This window comes from Chionomys nivalis, chromosome 16 (assembly GCF_950005125.1).
Source record: "Chionomys nivalis chromosome 16, mChiNiv1.1, whole genome shotgun sequence".
Lineage (NCBI taxonomy): Eukaryota > Metazoa > Chordata > Mammalia > Rodentia > Cricetidae > Chionomys > Chionomys nivalis.
The window spans coordinates 12,956,630-12,972,718 of NC_080101.1; the positions used below are offsets into that span (position 1 = coordinate 12,956,630).

Genomic DNA, 16,089 nt, shown 5'->3' on the forward strand with positions numbered 1-16,089 from the left:
CTTTTCAGTATCAGTGCTGTCTAATTCGTGAGCTTCTGTGAGGCAAGCGCAGGAGGGTACAGGGCCTACAGGGAGGAATTACACCTAATTACTCAAATAATTGCTAGGCTGTTGCCTTCTTAGTCACTGAAAATAATTTCCAGGTCCCTGGCTTTTATAGATAGTCTTCTAGAGGCAGGAGGACACAGCCCCCTTTTTAACTCAGCCCATTCACTCACAAAATCAGAACACTCGAGCCTGCAAAATTAATAAGCACCACTTCCATTACATATATTTTAGGTTGTTGTTGCCGTGGCGATAAAGTCAGGGACATTGAATCTCCTCTGTTGAGCCATTGTTATCGTCCCTGGCCATCTGCTGCAGAGGAGTGATATTCCATCTCATTTGCATGATGACTGATATATGGGCGGTTTGGAAGGACATATGCCACGGCAATCATGTGATGAAAATTAAAGTGAAAGTTTTGGGCCCGGAGCCGAAAAAAATCTGTGTGTGCGCATGAGGCTGTTGATGTGCAAATGTGGATCATATTGAGAAGGTCTGAATAGGGAGGTGTGACGTAAGGAGGGCTACACGCAGGTGCCTATCGCCAAGCAGTCAAAGGCACTGGATGTCATATCATGGAAACTACCTTTCAAGGCGACAGCTTTACTGTTTCCTCTCAGCACACCAGGGAGGAGAGAAAGAGTTTTGGAAACACACAAAAAAGTAAGTTTAAAACTTTTTTTTTTTTAAACCACATTCTCTTTACCCTGACGTTTTAAGAGCTCAGACAGTAAGCAAGTTTTCAGGTCTTGAGTAGTTAGTTAATAGTTACTTTTGTTCTCTCTCTCTCTCTCTCTCTCTCTCTCTCTCTCTCTCTCTCTCTCTCTCTCTCTGTGTGTGTGTGTGTGTTTGTGGGGGGGGGCGGGGGGCGGTTTCTAAAGGGTGAAGTGCCCATGGTTTTTTACTGCTGTTTGTTTTGGTTTCTGTTGTGATGTATGTACATTTGGCATGATTTTAATTTCATTCACCACCACCCACCTCCTCCACTTTCTTACTCTCCTCCAAAAATGGGATATTGAGACAGTGTTTAGAATAAAATATCACAGTGCAGTTACGTTTAAGCTGCATCAGCTACTGCTTTTGTTCATATCTATATTTCTGAAATATGTAAATCTGTAACAAAATATTGATGAGACAGTACACTTTTTTTCTCTGCAGAAAAGTACTGTTGAACTAATTTATGAGGTTGTAGAAATTATCAGCGAGATCTTGTGTCTTCCAAGTCTTTATTTAGATAGAAATCTTTGCTATGCTAAAAGTTATTAATGTAATTTTGCATTAATTGCTGTTACCTTTAAAAAAGGGATTTGTAGTTGCTTTCTGAAAAGTCAGAATCCTGGTTTTAGCTACATATCAGAGAAAAAGTTTGTGGGCAGTTTCTAAGATATTTAAATTCATGAGTTGGGTATATATAATATTGTATTTGAGTATTTAGAAAATTGAATAAGACCAGTCTTAAAAAATGACACCCTTCGTTGTGGGTAGAAGTGCATGTTGGGAGCATGCTCAGAAGTTAAAGAGTAATTCTTTAAAAGCAGAAGAACGAGACTTTATACTCACCTTGAACAAAATTTTACAGAAGGATGGTTTCAATGAAATATTACCTGGGGACAGGGAGAACATGCTCATACCTTGGTGAGCTGTATTTTACCTCATATTTCTTTTGTCAGCAAAACACCTGTTAAGGGCGTTTGCTTTGATGTGCTTTGGGAAAATCAAAGTTCCCTGAGTCTTTCCTTTCCGTTTCAGAGAACGCAGCAGCAAAAAGGCAAAGTGTATCATGCGGTGACTCTAGTAATATTTTATTTTTAGGAATAGGGAATTATGTCAAAAAAGATTGCATCACATCACCTTGGCACTGCAAAATTGGCACTGAAGTCCAATAAGTTAAATAGAAGTTTTGATAAATAAATATTGGGTATGGTTTTGTGTACTATCCTGATGATAAGGAAGTAATTTTCAGGAAATAAGTCCAGAATCAAAAGAAGGATTGAATGAAATTAGACTTTCTCTAACTTTACATTTTTTCTTTGCTGATGTCAACAACAGAATATCCTAGTTTTATGCTGTAACCTAAGATCACCCATGTTCTCTTTTTCCTCATTCTAAATATTCAATTACTCAGTGGTGATTATTATGTGGCCTTCTTGGCTTACTACACTATTAGATTAATATAGATTCCTTATGCCAAATTAGCGGAAATCACTGTTGCACACAAGAGCAATTCACTCTTCTCTTAGTCATATTTGTGTTACAGCAGGAGCAACCTCTTAAGCTCCACGGTTTTAAAATCTTAAACTTGAATATACCGTGACATGGAGGACATGTGGTTTGCTCGTATCTGGAACCTGCAAAGTCTGTTGGAACCTTTCACAAGACTCGAATTCAGTCCTGTTTAAGTGAGATTTTTTTTTATAGTGACTGTCATTCTTCTATCACAACAACCAGAAAGATTTAAAGTTTCCTCCGTCCTCTTCTGTAAAACGACTGCAGGTGACAGGAAAGACAAGAGGTGCTTGGAGCTGTCCAAGGTAGCTGGTTTCTGGAAAGTTAACCATTATAGAACTGCATTGCTCTGTATCTCTGTAACTGGTTTAATTTCCATTTTTGAAAGTTAGGGTTGTATTGCTTTTAGAGTAATAAACCTAGTGAGTGCAGTGAATGTTTTCAGATAATGTAGCAATCTTACTTACAACTGCATTTAAAAACTCAGAAACAGAGCACGCATGAAGCTAACTAGGGCTCCAGTTTGCAGCTTAAACGATTTAAGTGGAAATCAACAAAACTCACAGCTCTCAGATATAGAACTCCATGCTGTCAACATGAAAGCCCCATGGGAACGGTCTCTGGGGCATACAGCCGTGTGGACAAACGTATCGAAAAAATGCAACTTGCAGGAATTTATTGCTCTGGAAATCAATTCTTATCCTTATGTGACCTTCCATGTCTGCTATAGAAATCCAAAAGATCATAATTGTTTGATATGAAAATGCAAAAGAATAGTTAAGTTGAAAGTTTAACATCATGAAATTCAAAATCCCAAGTGGTATATAAACATTAAAAGAAACTTTGGACTGCTAACCCTAGGAAATGAGTTTTATGGATCGAATTCAACAAGGCTTCAGAAATGGCTCCATCTGCTGCCTAGCAGCTGCTGAAAGGATAAATTTAATTCATTAATTCATTTGGATAAAAGGATCCAAGTAGTAAAGACTTCATTGCTTGTAATGCATATAGGTGGAAACACACTGAGATGTGGTCCTGATCATCTTAGATAATGAGCTACATGGTCTTCTATTTTGGGGAAAGATCTTCATGACTGACTCAATATGATGTTGATTTTTAGACAATAGTCAATCATTTTAAATTAATTCAAAGCTAAAAAATGTACACTCAGGGAAGTTTAAAGTCTCAGTTTTAATCTAGAGAAATGATGAATAACTGAAAAAAGAAGCTTTCCCATGTTGCACCTGTGTCTATGGGAGGTAGTGCATGTGTCCACACCTACCATATGTACATAGTCATTTTTGCTTACACATAAATATGTCAGTGAAGTGAATACCTCCCTTCAATGACATTTATATAAGGCAGACATCCTATATTATTTGCAGAAATATTCAAAAATGTGTAGATTATATTAAGTTAGGTAGATTATATCTTATATTCAAAATTTACATCTGCTCAGGGGTTGGAAGGTCAAATCACAATAGTTTTCTTCACCCACAGTCTGCTCTCAACATTTCTTGTCTAGTCTCTCTTTTCAGTCATAGTCAGCAACGTGATTTAAAAGATTAGAAAGTTGCACCTGAAGTCTTCTCCTTTCTCCTCTGTGACATTAATCATTTTGACAATAGTGTTAAAAAAATCTGTAAGACATGGGCATACAATTTAATTAAATGGTTTAAGGCATACTTTGATATTTTTCTACAAGTGTAATGAAGTTTTGATGCCAGGTTTCTCAAATCATATTCAATCATCATGATCGGGTATTAGAACGCTTATGCTGTTCATGTTTAAACTCCAAACACTTTGATGGATTTTCTTAACTCCTATCATTTTAACAAGAGCTAGGTTTCCCTTAGAAAACATACAACTCACCTTTTCTGGCAAGGAAAATGTTTTCTGGTTGCCAGTTAATTGATCTGTGATAGAGATAAGTGTATCCCCAAGACAAGGCTGCTTCAGTAACCAGTGTATATTTTAGCCATTTTTTTTTCCCTGTGGCCAATGATTTCAGGAATGATGTTTAGCCTTCCAACATGGCCCACAGCTCATGTGGTGTGTGTGCTGGGTTGACTCTAAAGGGTCTGTGTGTACCCTGTGGGCTGGGTTAAGAATTAGGGTTTATGCATTTACTTGTACTGTTGCATTGTTTAGACAGCTTTGGTTTAGTTTTGATCTTTTTTCTTTTTTTTCCTTTTTGCCTTTGAGGCTCTTCCACAGTGTCAGCTGCTGACTGATAGTAGGGAAACTGCCTCATGGTGTGAATGAAAGGGACCTAGCGGTTGGTAAACAGAGATAAGGAATAAATAGAGCACAGGCAAAAGGAGATAGTTCTGTGGGGGCCCAGATTGCTGCCAGTCTGTTCAGGGGAGATGCGGAGCCTGTCCTTTTCCCAGATTAAATTAGTGTGCGAAATCTCCAGTGACCTCCTCCCCTTCTCCCCACTCTCTTCAGCCAAGCTGAACAGCCTCTGCTGTAAAGTATTCATTTTACCCAGGGACACACGGACAATAGCACTCTCCCTGATACTCATGGACAGCTGTCGTCATTCAGAGGGCTCTCAGGATTTCATTTTTCATAGGAGTTAAAAAGGGTTTTTACCTTGGACGTGAAAGGGGCAGGAGGCACAACTTTGCCAGTTCTGAGGCTGTTTGGGCAAGGAGTCTGACTGAGGCAGGGGTGAGCTGGGAGCAAAAAGAATCTGCCCAGGGAACTGATTCTTTTTGTTGTGCTTAATATGATTAAGCTAGGACAGAAATTAAATTTCAACTCTGGGTTCCTTATTAGGAGAAAATACCTTTGATTCGGAAAGTTTCTTAAAATTAGGGTCATCAGTGTGCGGTAGATAATTTGTATCCACCTGGTCTACTTTCATTTTGCCTAAATATGCATGCATTTTATTGCCTGTGAATAAGCACGGGTAAATATTAAGTCTGTGAGGTACCTCGGTAGTCCCGTACTTTTTATATTTTTAGTGATTTACTGCAAATATATTCAGCATTTGACTGATTAAATAGACCTTCGGCAACCTTGAGGGTCACTGTGTAGAGTGTGTACATAGAAAATGCATCAGCCCATTGTACCCTGGCAGCTAATGAGATTGGTCGTTAAGTAAATGACACAAAGCCTACAAAAAAAAAAGCTTACAGCTCACTAGAGTATCACAGAGTGTCCCCGCACACCACACAACGACACAAACACTGGACTAACCTAGCCCACCCTGCTTTATTCTACATCACTGCTTCCCTGATGTCAGCGTGAGAAGCAGAACAAAGGCTAGGAGGCAGCGGTAAGTCAGTCTGGCAATGAAGCCCTAGGGAGAAAGTGGAGCAATCTCAAGCTAAGTGTGGGGCCGAGAGTCCGTTTCTAAACAAGTGGGTCCTGATGAAGGGATTTTGTTATTACTCGTAGACATATCGCCTCAGTGACCAATGTTTTGATTCTGTTGCTATTGTTGTATCGTTTTGCTGCTTCACAAAAAGTTTGTGAATCTCAGAGCCCAGGGCTCCTCAAATGGCAAGGGAACATAAATTTGAGAGGTGGGTGTTTGTTGGAGATGAACGACTCTGACAAATAACTGCTGGTCAGGTGTGTGTGTGTGTGTTTGAAAACTTTCAGATGCATGAGACAACTTTAATTTTAGTTTGTCCTATTGCTTGTAGGACATAAAGGGGACCCAGGGCATGAATGTAACTGTGAACTTCGTTCTCATGTGATAAAATTGTTCCAGCCCTTAATGTGTATTTAATATCAGGTATGGATAGTCAGTGCCTTAAAAATCCGTCGATCAACCAAGCGCAGCAAAACAAGAAAATAAAAGCTCCTCTTTTGCTCAGACATTTCTATTTTCTCAAATCTTGAAATAGAAATCACTGTGTTATGTGCTGTTGAAAGGGATCAGGAGTCATTTGCTTGCTGTAGTTGGAGGGAAAAAAAAATCAAAGCTATCTAACACTGAAGCCGCACTGGCTTCCTCTTTCCTTGGGGAAAAAAATGCACTTGCAGTATTGAAGTGTAACATTGCAGGATCCGTTTAGAGAAATATGGCAGCAGGGAGTTGCCAGAAAGTCTGATTTGCCTTGCTGAAAAGTCTGTCTGGCTTAGATGTGGATTTTCTGAGGATGTTTAGTTCAAGAAAGGATGATTTTGTTACAAGACATTCAGGTAAATTAAATATTTTATTCTAACAACTCTCAGCTGAATGGGTTGCCAATGGCATAATGAACTCTTGATGATCTCGTGGAAAACATTTTAAAAGTATTGTTAACATAACGTTGTGTTTGTAAATAGATGTATTCACGATATCAGTCGGTGTCAGGACTCAATTTTTAAAGGCACTGCATTTAATATTAAACTGGCATCTCATAGTCATCTGCTCACGAATTAAAACAACATCATATAGAAATCAGTTTGCTAACTTACAGTCCTTGTACTGAAAATTTGTTATTTGCATAGGGATATAGAAATGTTTTGATATATAATAGCCTATTAATAATCATGGAAAATTCATCACACAGGTTTATGATATGCTGTAAGTGAATGAAAGGCTACATGCTTCCTGTTATTTGTGTCATGAAGAACTTTTCCCGTTACAGATGCGCTCTCAGTTTTTATTTTATTTATATGATGTAAGACTATTACTTACCTGTTCATAGTATGTTTTATATTTTTTCAATTCTGTTCTTTTCCAAAGCAATCAGAATTTGAAGGAAGTAAATTTCATGGCAAAGATTGATGTTATCTTATTGATTTCAAGTGAAATATGTGCAGGAAAGATGTGCTTTGATTTAGTTAATTTGAGAGAATTCGAAATGTCATCCCATCAACATGCCTTTCATGTGGGAATCCTGGAAAACAGAAACCCATCTGAAAATGGCCACACTTGCTTCCTAGTGATTTTAGTTCAGGGCAGAGTTATGCAGATAGTTGACTCTCACAGGCGCCGTAAGTCCTCCACGTTATCTTTCTCTGCTGAACATTTTTCTATCTGAATCACCTGTGTTATAATTTCTTTTTCCATAGTTGCTAATGCTCGTCCTGTTAATACAAGAGTGAGTGTTTCAGAAAGCATACAGCCCTTTGGTTGACATAGCTGTCCCCTCCCACCCTCCTTGGTGCAGCAGGGCATGGCAAACTTGGCCTGAGTGTGTAAGTCGCTTCTCTGCAGATGAAACTAAGTATATTTACTTTACAGAAATGTAATTTTTCATTGCTCAAAGCAAATTAGGACTGGCCTGTAATTAAGACCAGAGGGCATAGGACATTATTTTTTGTCTTAAGTGAACTTACTTCCACCAGTACTGTACTTAAAAGATTTTCAAAAATGTAGCTAAGGAATCAGTGTTAGAGTTGGAAAACTCTTTTCTTAATAAAATTTAAAGAGTTTATGTTGAGAGAAAGAAACTTGGCTTTAATGAACTTTTACTTCAGTCACTTAATGAACAAATGCATCTTAAAACTGTTTGGTCAAAAGATTTTAAGATATGCCGTGAGCAATGTGGGGATCTTTGCTGCACGCAGGGATGCACCAAGAGCAACATTTCCTAGAGAAAAGCCGGCTGTTGTCCAGCAGCGCAGAAACCTGTGCGTTGGAAACCTGGTGCTTCCACTCAGCGTGTGACGCTGGCTGGTTTAACTTTGTAAGCCTCAGTCTCCTGGTCTGTTTAATGGGGACCAGGATGGGAGTAGCAAGCAAGGTTGTGTGAAAAGTGAACAAGATAACGCGTATGATGCCCCTGGTGCATCGCGCTTGCCGCTTTGAACTCGTGCTTGAGATTCACTCAGCAAGTGGATGCGACACCAGACCACATCACGGTGCCTCTTCGCTCCCACAGTATAGACCCTTGTCCTCTCTTCACTTTCACAGGCCCCAGTTCTGTGAGACACTTTGAAGGACTGTGCCAGTTCCACGTTGTGTGCCTGTGTGCTCACACCAGTTGAAGGTAATGTGCTTAGACCGCTAAGAATATGCCGCTAAATTGACTTTGTGTGTAGTTGTTTAGTAACTTTCCAAAGAGCGTATTAGAATTCTGTTGTATTTCAACATAAACTTCCTGTAAGGAATATTTACTGGCATTTAAATATAAAGTGAAACATCTATAATTTAAATAATTATGGCAAAGTTCTTTAACTATTGAGATTACATTATAAATTTTTATTAGTATTTTTAATTTATTGCCCCATTGGGATTTATTTAATTTTTAGCTTATATTTTTTTTTCACTTAGCCCTTGAATTAATTATAAACATTCCTTCTTCAAAGCTATGGCTATTAAGAAGTAATTTATTTTACTTTTTATCTATGTAATAATACTTGAGACTTTTTTTTGATGAGTGTTTTATAATAAAAGGCAAAATTCCATACTAGTGGCCTCTAAGAGATACCTAGATTGCATTACAATATTTTAATATTGTTTTGTCAAATTTCGCAACAAATTTATGACCTTTTCAGAAAAATTAAAGTTTCTGCTTTGGAAGAATGTTGTGGGTTAGGAAAAAATTTCCAATTCATATTACCTGTGCCCATGGAAGAATTTTTCTATTTCATATATACTATGCCTAAGGGAAATATTGTTAATTCACAAAAATCTAGTGCCTTCTGTCTTTAAATTATTATTTATACTTTATATAAGATTAAATTTAATAACAGAGTAGGTTTTCATATTGAGATATTTTAAATTATTTGATTTATAATGTGTAAGTACAAAGTTGCTGGAGATATCTGCCCATGTTTGCTAAAAACCCTTTAATGTATTTCTAGTTTGCTGATGATATGTTAATTGATACTAGTCTAATGAGGGACTGCACTTGGCAATTCCATGAAAAACATTGATACTACAATTTCATAAACACAAAGTATGAATTTGTGGTGTATTTTCTAGATCTCTTACAACTCTAAAGTTGCAGAGTTTAATGTCCTAAGTAAAGAGGTTTCCCCACACAGAAAGCATAGCTAAATGCTGGTTTGTAAAACATACCTTGCTTTTCTTTTTATGTTTCACATACATATTCAACATCTCTGTGAGTGAATTCCTGCTTGGCCCAAGCAAAACTTAGCTACCATTGCTTACACTGCTATGCAGAACCAGACTCAACTGAAACGGTTAACTGTTAAAAGGAACAAACAGCATTTTCTTTCATGGAATATAAATTAAAAAAGAATATGACAACAGAGACAGAAGAATTTTGCTTTTGAAAAGCTGATTGTAAATGATCATCAGTTGGCATGACGCACTGTTTGCTTGTTGTTTCTGTGGTAGATTTGGTAGGAATTAGAATGGAAGTATTTACCTCTTTTACCTTTTCCTCTTCAAATATCAAACAGTTGTGGAGAATCAGCCCTAATATTTCTATTCTGTGCGGGTGAAAAAGAGGTAAGGATGAAATATGCTCTGAAGAAAATGAAATCAGGGAAAGATTGAGGCTGACATTGTGGCTGCTCCAGAAAGAGGGCACGAATCTGAGCAAACAACCTGCAACACACAGAGCCCGTGGTGCTTTTGTGTGGGTGAAAGATACCAGTGTCTCCCAAAAGGGTTAAGGAAATGCATTCTGTTGCATCTGCTTACTAAATCCCTTCCTTTAGCAGAAATTCAAATTTTGTAAAGATTATTCGTTTTATTGATGCATATAATTATAATCACAAGCCATCTGCTGATTTGGCAGGCATGGTTAAAATTCTCTAACTCTCATAACCTTTCAAGTACAGTGCCCTTGGGACTCTATTTCACTTTTATATTTTGGAAAACATGTAGGGACAAATAAGGGCGGTCATCTGCAGAATGTCAGACCTGGGGAAATGGAAGAATGGGGACTGAGTTGCTATGGCAGTGGCTTTCAATAGTAGGGGAGTTATTTTCCCTTTATTTCTGACTTCATGAAAGATGATCCTAGTTTCTGTGATGAATTTTGGAAAATTTTTCTAGGGATTAAAGCTCTGTCACTACCCTCCCAAAAGCCAGGTTTCAAGCCTGACCAAAAAGAACATGCCAAAAAACCTTCCAGACATTTTTTATGTTGGTCTTAACAGATAAATTCAGTATATTTCACCTACTCTTTCTAAACTATGGAGTATTTTTTTTTATTTTCCCAAAAATATTCAGTTAAATAAACTTACTGTCTAAGATTTGTGTTGGAAAATAACTTACACATTTTGTCATCAGTTTTTGATTGAAAGACCACATTTCTAAGAATTTTGACTATATTGTTTGTTGTGAAACTAGCACTGGTCATGTTTCCCATGGCAAGAGTCTTTTGTGACCCTTCCCTGCATCTATAAACATTTGAAGCTTAGTGGACATCCATGCCTGAATCACTCACTCTTGTGGGAGTATTTCTTCCATAATCTGATGGTATCAACCTTAGTTCCCCAGTGGTCTGGCTTTGCACACGAATGAATCTCAGCAGAATGTGAGTCTGTATAAGAAACTTGGAGAAAGCCATAGAAGTCCAGGACCAGGATTCATCAGATAACAGAAGCAAGCACATACGCAGCCAATGTGTTTCTCAGCCTCTGTTTCTTTCTCACCACACCCGATAAAATCCAGAGAATTATTCATTGGAATTTTGAAAATAAGGCAGAGAATTTCTAATACTAGTATTTCACAGGTAAAGTTTTTTTCATGGCAATAGTGAAGTATATGGCCTGACTATACTTAGGAATAATATCCTTCCACATCCACCAGATGATACTTGCTTTAAGCCAACGACTGTGCTGAGATCTTTAAAAGGTGGTTTCATTTATTACTCAGAATAATCGTTGTCCACCTTTGCAGAGGAAGCAATAGAGACTGAATAATGGGGTGATTCTCGTGTCAACGGAGGAATGAAAACTTGCTCTTACTATCTCCCCATGTATCCTGGTCTCTGAAATACTGTCAGCAATGTAGTTGCCAAATAATGCTGGGTCCCAGGTACAGCTGGGTTCTATTATAGTTAAATATCATGAAGGCATTGGATGAATCAGATGGGATGACCTGACAAGCTGCTTTATTTTCCTTATCACCAGCATATACACTTTAAGGATGACCTCTGGAGTCCTTTTGGTCCCCCAATTTCTGTAACTGTAAACATTTTATAATTAAAACATGAGTTTGAAAAATAATTTAAAGACAACATAAGCATTCATGATACTGCTCAGATAGATGTTCACCATGCCAATTAACCCTGATAGCAGAAATAGCCTGTCGAAGAGCCACATGAACTTTACGTCTAACCTAAATGTTAGAAGAGGAGTCCAGCATTTGGTCTCATGCTGAAAACTCTCAGTTCTGAGATAAACACAAATGCTCAGAAAGCATCTGATAATTGAATTCCAACTCTGTATATTTTGGTAATAATGTTGCACTGACACAAAACTAACTGCCAACCAAAGTATTTTATATCTATAAATTCTCACAACCAGGGCACCAAGTCACCAGGTCAGCAGCCAAATACACAAAGTCAGTTTTCCTCCCCTACCTGGAGGTGAGAAAACCACACTGGAGAGGGGCCAGGCACAGCCATGACTCCACGCATGGCTGCAAGAGCAGAACCCAGCTGAGGCCAGGCACTGCGACACTGCGAAAAGATGTGCACCGGACTGCATGCTTTGCTTCCAGTTTGTTTTATGAGCTTGTCATTAAGTTTCACCTGAAGGAAAGTTCCACTGCTCTAGACAAATGTTTGAAACCCTAGACTACAGCCTACAGCATACTTAGGCACATCACAGTCTTTCTTTAGTACTAATTTAATTAGCCTGTGACTGTTAAAATAATCATATAGTTTCCTTAAATTATTACAGAATTAGCCTTAGGGTACTTTTTAATCTTTTGCAAATGAACAAATAAAAAGACAATTAAAAGGTTTGTCAAAAACCCTTTAGAAGATAAACTATCTTTGAATGTATTTATTCTTCTTATTGCCTAACAGAGAAACTCGGGCCATTACTAAGAATTGCTTAAGTGTTTGTTTAGAAAAAAATAATTTAAGAAGGAATTGTTTCAATTATGATATTGTAAATCTTAAGTAGGTGTCCATGAAATGCCCCACAGTTTTAGTATACTATTTCAACTGTGTATGACTTTAAGTAATTGTTTGTAGTATTTACTATAATGCCCAAGCAGAGAAATAACAACATAAATATCAAAGGTAAATTATAAAACGTTGCTTGGGTTTTATATAATTGGTTGACTAAGAAATATGTGTTTGCCTAAGTTTCTAAAGAGTAAAGTATGAATACAAGGCTAGGCCTGCCTGAGCACCCATGAGTCAGCATAGGGCAAAGTGATACAAACAGATCAGTCTTCACATGACAGTAGTTTATTGAAACAAGTTGTGGCCAGGTGCAGCTCCACTCAGCCTTAATGTGGAGGACCCAGGAGTAGGCTGTTCTACCCGTCCCTTAAAACATGGTGCTGCAGCCTAAGGAACAGAGTGGCTCTGAGCAGAGGCCATCTTACTCAGAGATGGCATCATGGAAGTTCTTGTGTAGAAAGCTCTTAAACAATACTGAATCTCCACATTCAACAGACTCGCTGAGAAACTGTTATGTTCCCCTAACTTTGTTAAACAGTGAGGATAGTACATGAGGATTCACAGTGCTCACAGCTGGACAGGAAGAAGGAGCAGAGAGTAGAACAGAATAGGACTTGTGTGGAAGGCACCCCAGGATTTGAAATCGACAAAAGATTATTAAGTACGTACTATGGGCATAGGTGCCTAGCATCTGGACACTGGGGATTTGATCCCAAGACTCACACACAAAGTAGAAACGACAATCTGTCTTGGACAGCTGTGTGAGTGATGGATCAAGACAGGACATTCATAAGGAAGAGTTGCTCAGAGGGAATGGTAGTGGGCTCTTTGGGGAGTATTACATGTTTGATGACTAGTGCTGCCAGTGAGTGGATGAAGGTCAAGATTGAGATCTAGGATGGAGAATGGACATGTGAATGCGGTTCTTAAGGAGAATATCTGCAGTGAGAAAAGAGTCCACACTGAAACCAGAGGACCAGCAATGAATGGGAAGATAGAGAAAGGGGATTTAACAAGAGTAGAATTTAGAGAAGACTACAGAAAACCTGGAGTATTAGAAGGAGAGATACAGACATGTTTTCACCAGCTGGATAATAATGTTAACTATTCAGAAGGACAATCCACCTTTAGCTCTGTCACAGAGAAAAATCACTGGTGGCAACATCCAGAGCAGCGTCAATGGTATTGGGTTGGAAGCCAGATGTCCATGAGTAGGAAAAGTTAGGTAAGAAAAACAATGTTTCCAGATACTTCAGTAGGTTTGACTTTGCGGAACAGAGGCAGCAGTATAGGAGAGAGGGGTATATGTGGAGATACAGCAGAATGCTAAGAATTTGGAAGAAAGGGAAAGTGAAGGAAATGGGGCACAAATGCAAGGAGAGCATCTTGGAGAACCCACTCTTAGAATGAAGGAAGAAGGCACAGATTCAGGGAGATGTGCAGCAAGTACAAGGATGTGTAGCACCGTTCAGGGTTAACCAATGCAAAACTCCCTGGGCAGTTTTTGTTGACCCAGTGTGAAAGGCAAGTCTTCAACTGTGAGTCTCTTTAGCATGTCCGGTTTTATTAATTAACTACATTTATATAATGGGATTAAAAATTGAGGCTTCTACCTAACAAGAGAGACCCAAAGACCAAGAAGAGCTTGGGAGTGTCCTCTGGAAAGTAAGCTGTCATGAAAGATGCAGGCTGTTAGGTGGGTTAAAGCAAAGGGAATACCGTTCTTTTAGCGGCAGCCATCTGCAGGAAGGAGTAGCAGAATGACAAGCGACTGGCTTCTCTTTAGGGCACACATCTGTGGAGGGAAGTGGTCAGAGAGGAGCTAGAGCCTAGCAGGCAGCACATATCTGGTAGCTCTTCAATGTATTCCATCTCGTGCTTTGGTTTGTCCTGGAGACCAAGCAAAGTATTGCTAGTTTTCTCTTCATGTTTAACATCCCCTCCAGTCCATCTCCTCATGCCCTGCTTGCTTCTTGTCTAGAAGCTGGCCTCCAGGCTTCATTACCTCTGCTTAAAGCTGTTTACCATCTTCCCATCATGCTTAAAATAAAACGCAAACTTCTTAAATGGTCTGTATGGCTTTACCAGGTGATGAACAGATGAGATCTAGTTCACGTGTTACACACTTGACTCATTTACAGTGAGGTCGGTAGTGTGAAGTCTGTGCTGAGTTCTGCATCCATCACCAATGATCATTTCAGACTATTGCTATTTTCCCCCAACCTCTGTCCTTCTCACTTAGCAACCGTTCAAGCCTTTTCTTCCAGTTCTAAACAGCCAGCAATCTACTTTGTATGTATGTAGAGATGTCTCTTCTGAACATTTCATGTAATTGCAAACACACAATGTGTGGGTTTTGTGCCAGACTTCTTTCACTTAACAGCATTTCCAAAGCTTGTCTCTATTTTAGCACATAGTAGTATTTCAATTAATTTTATTAGCAATAGTATTCCATTGGTTAAATATGCTACTTTTAAAAATACATTAATTGAGGAGTTTTGGGTTGTGGTTACATGTTGGTAATTGTGAATTATGCTATGAAGATCACTGGTATAATTTGCGTGGATATGTTTCTAATTCTCATGTACGTCGCTTGTAGTTATATTGCTGGATTAAAGGTAACTCTGTGTTTGACTATTTGAGGTGACCCTGGGTGTCTCCTGATATGGTTGGACAACTTTATGTTCTTAACAGCAACATACAAGCTTCTTCATGGCCTTGCCAGGATTTGTTATCTTCTCTTTGAATTTTTTTCCATCCACGTGGTTGTAAAGGGACATCTTGTTTTGGTTTCAGTTGCGTTTCTCTGTGGCTAATGATGCTGAGTATCACTTTCTGTGCTTACTGAACCGCTTGTATGTCATCCTTGGAAAAATGTCTGTATAAATCTTTTCTCCACTTAAAAATTTAAATGCATTTAAATTTTTTAAATTGTAGCTATTATATCTTAATTGTATATCCAGGCATATATCCTTCCTTGATTTCTAGGCAGACATCCTTCCTTGATAATTTATATTTTCTTTCACCCTTTCTTGCCCTCCTTTGACCAGTTCTAATTGGGCTGCATTTTGTTATTGGCTTATAATCATTTATAATATATTATCAACACATGGGCTTCAGATGTTTATACACTGACACATGGATCTCTCTCCTCTGTCTCTCTGTGTGTAGTGTGAAGTATGTGTGTGCATGTGTATGCCTGTGGAGTCCAGGGGATAACTTGGGTGGCATTCCTCAGGTGCCATCTGCCTCATTATTTTGAAACAGGATCTCTTGCTGTCCTGGTGCTCAACGAGCAGGCTACCATAGGTATCCTGCCTGCCTCTCCTTCGACATTTGGATAACAAGCACACTGCCATACTCTGCTTGTTTGTTTTTAACATGGGTTCTAGAGTTTGATTCCAGGATCTCCTGCTTGTATAGTGATCATTTTACTGATTGAGCCATCTCTCCTGCCCTGACACATATGACTCTTTACTGTCTCAAATCATGAAGGCTTGATTTGATCCCTTGTCGTAAGCATCTCCTACGCTCTGACGTTATTTTTCTATAGCACTTATCGCCTACTTTAATTTGTTTTGTGTGTATATTTACTCTTGCTTTGGATCTGGCTCCTCAGTGGTAAATAGTTTCAGTGCTATCTATGTCTGCATCTCTATCACCCATCCCAGGATGCAACGGATTGCCATAGTGTAGCTCCTGGACCTTGGAGCAAGATGTCAGTCCCCAGTTCTAGGACACCAATTAACTAGGAGAATTTGAAGGTTTCCTGTTTTAATGGTGAAATAATGAATACTTTCTGATTGGT

The 16,089-nt window shown here is 38.6% G+C and overlaps 1 protein-coding gene across 5 annotated transcripts in view; it reads left to right on the plus strand.

Moving 5' to 3' along the window:
* The window catches only part of LOC130888055 (suppression of tumorigenicity 18 protein), a 245,577-nt gene that overhangs the window by 115,656 nt on the left and 113,832 nt on the right, over positions 1-16,089 (plus strand). For 2 of the 5 annotated variants that reach the window (XM_057790885.1, XM_057790884.1), the window contains exons 1-2: positions 572-708; positions 8,135-8,210. The gene's annotated coding sequence lies outside the window, so the exon portion shown is untranslated. Of the gene's footprint in view, positions 1-571; positions 709-8,134; positions 8,211-16,089 lie in introns of those variants that run through there. The other 3 variants (XM_057790883.1, XM_057790887.1, XM_057790886.1) reach the window with 2 other exon arrangements.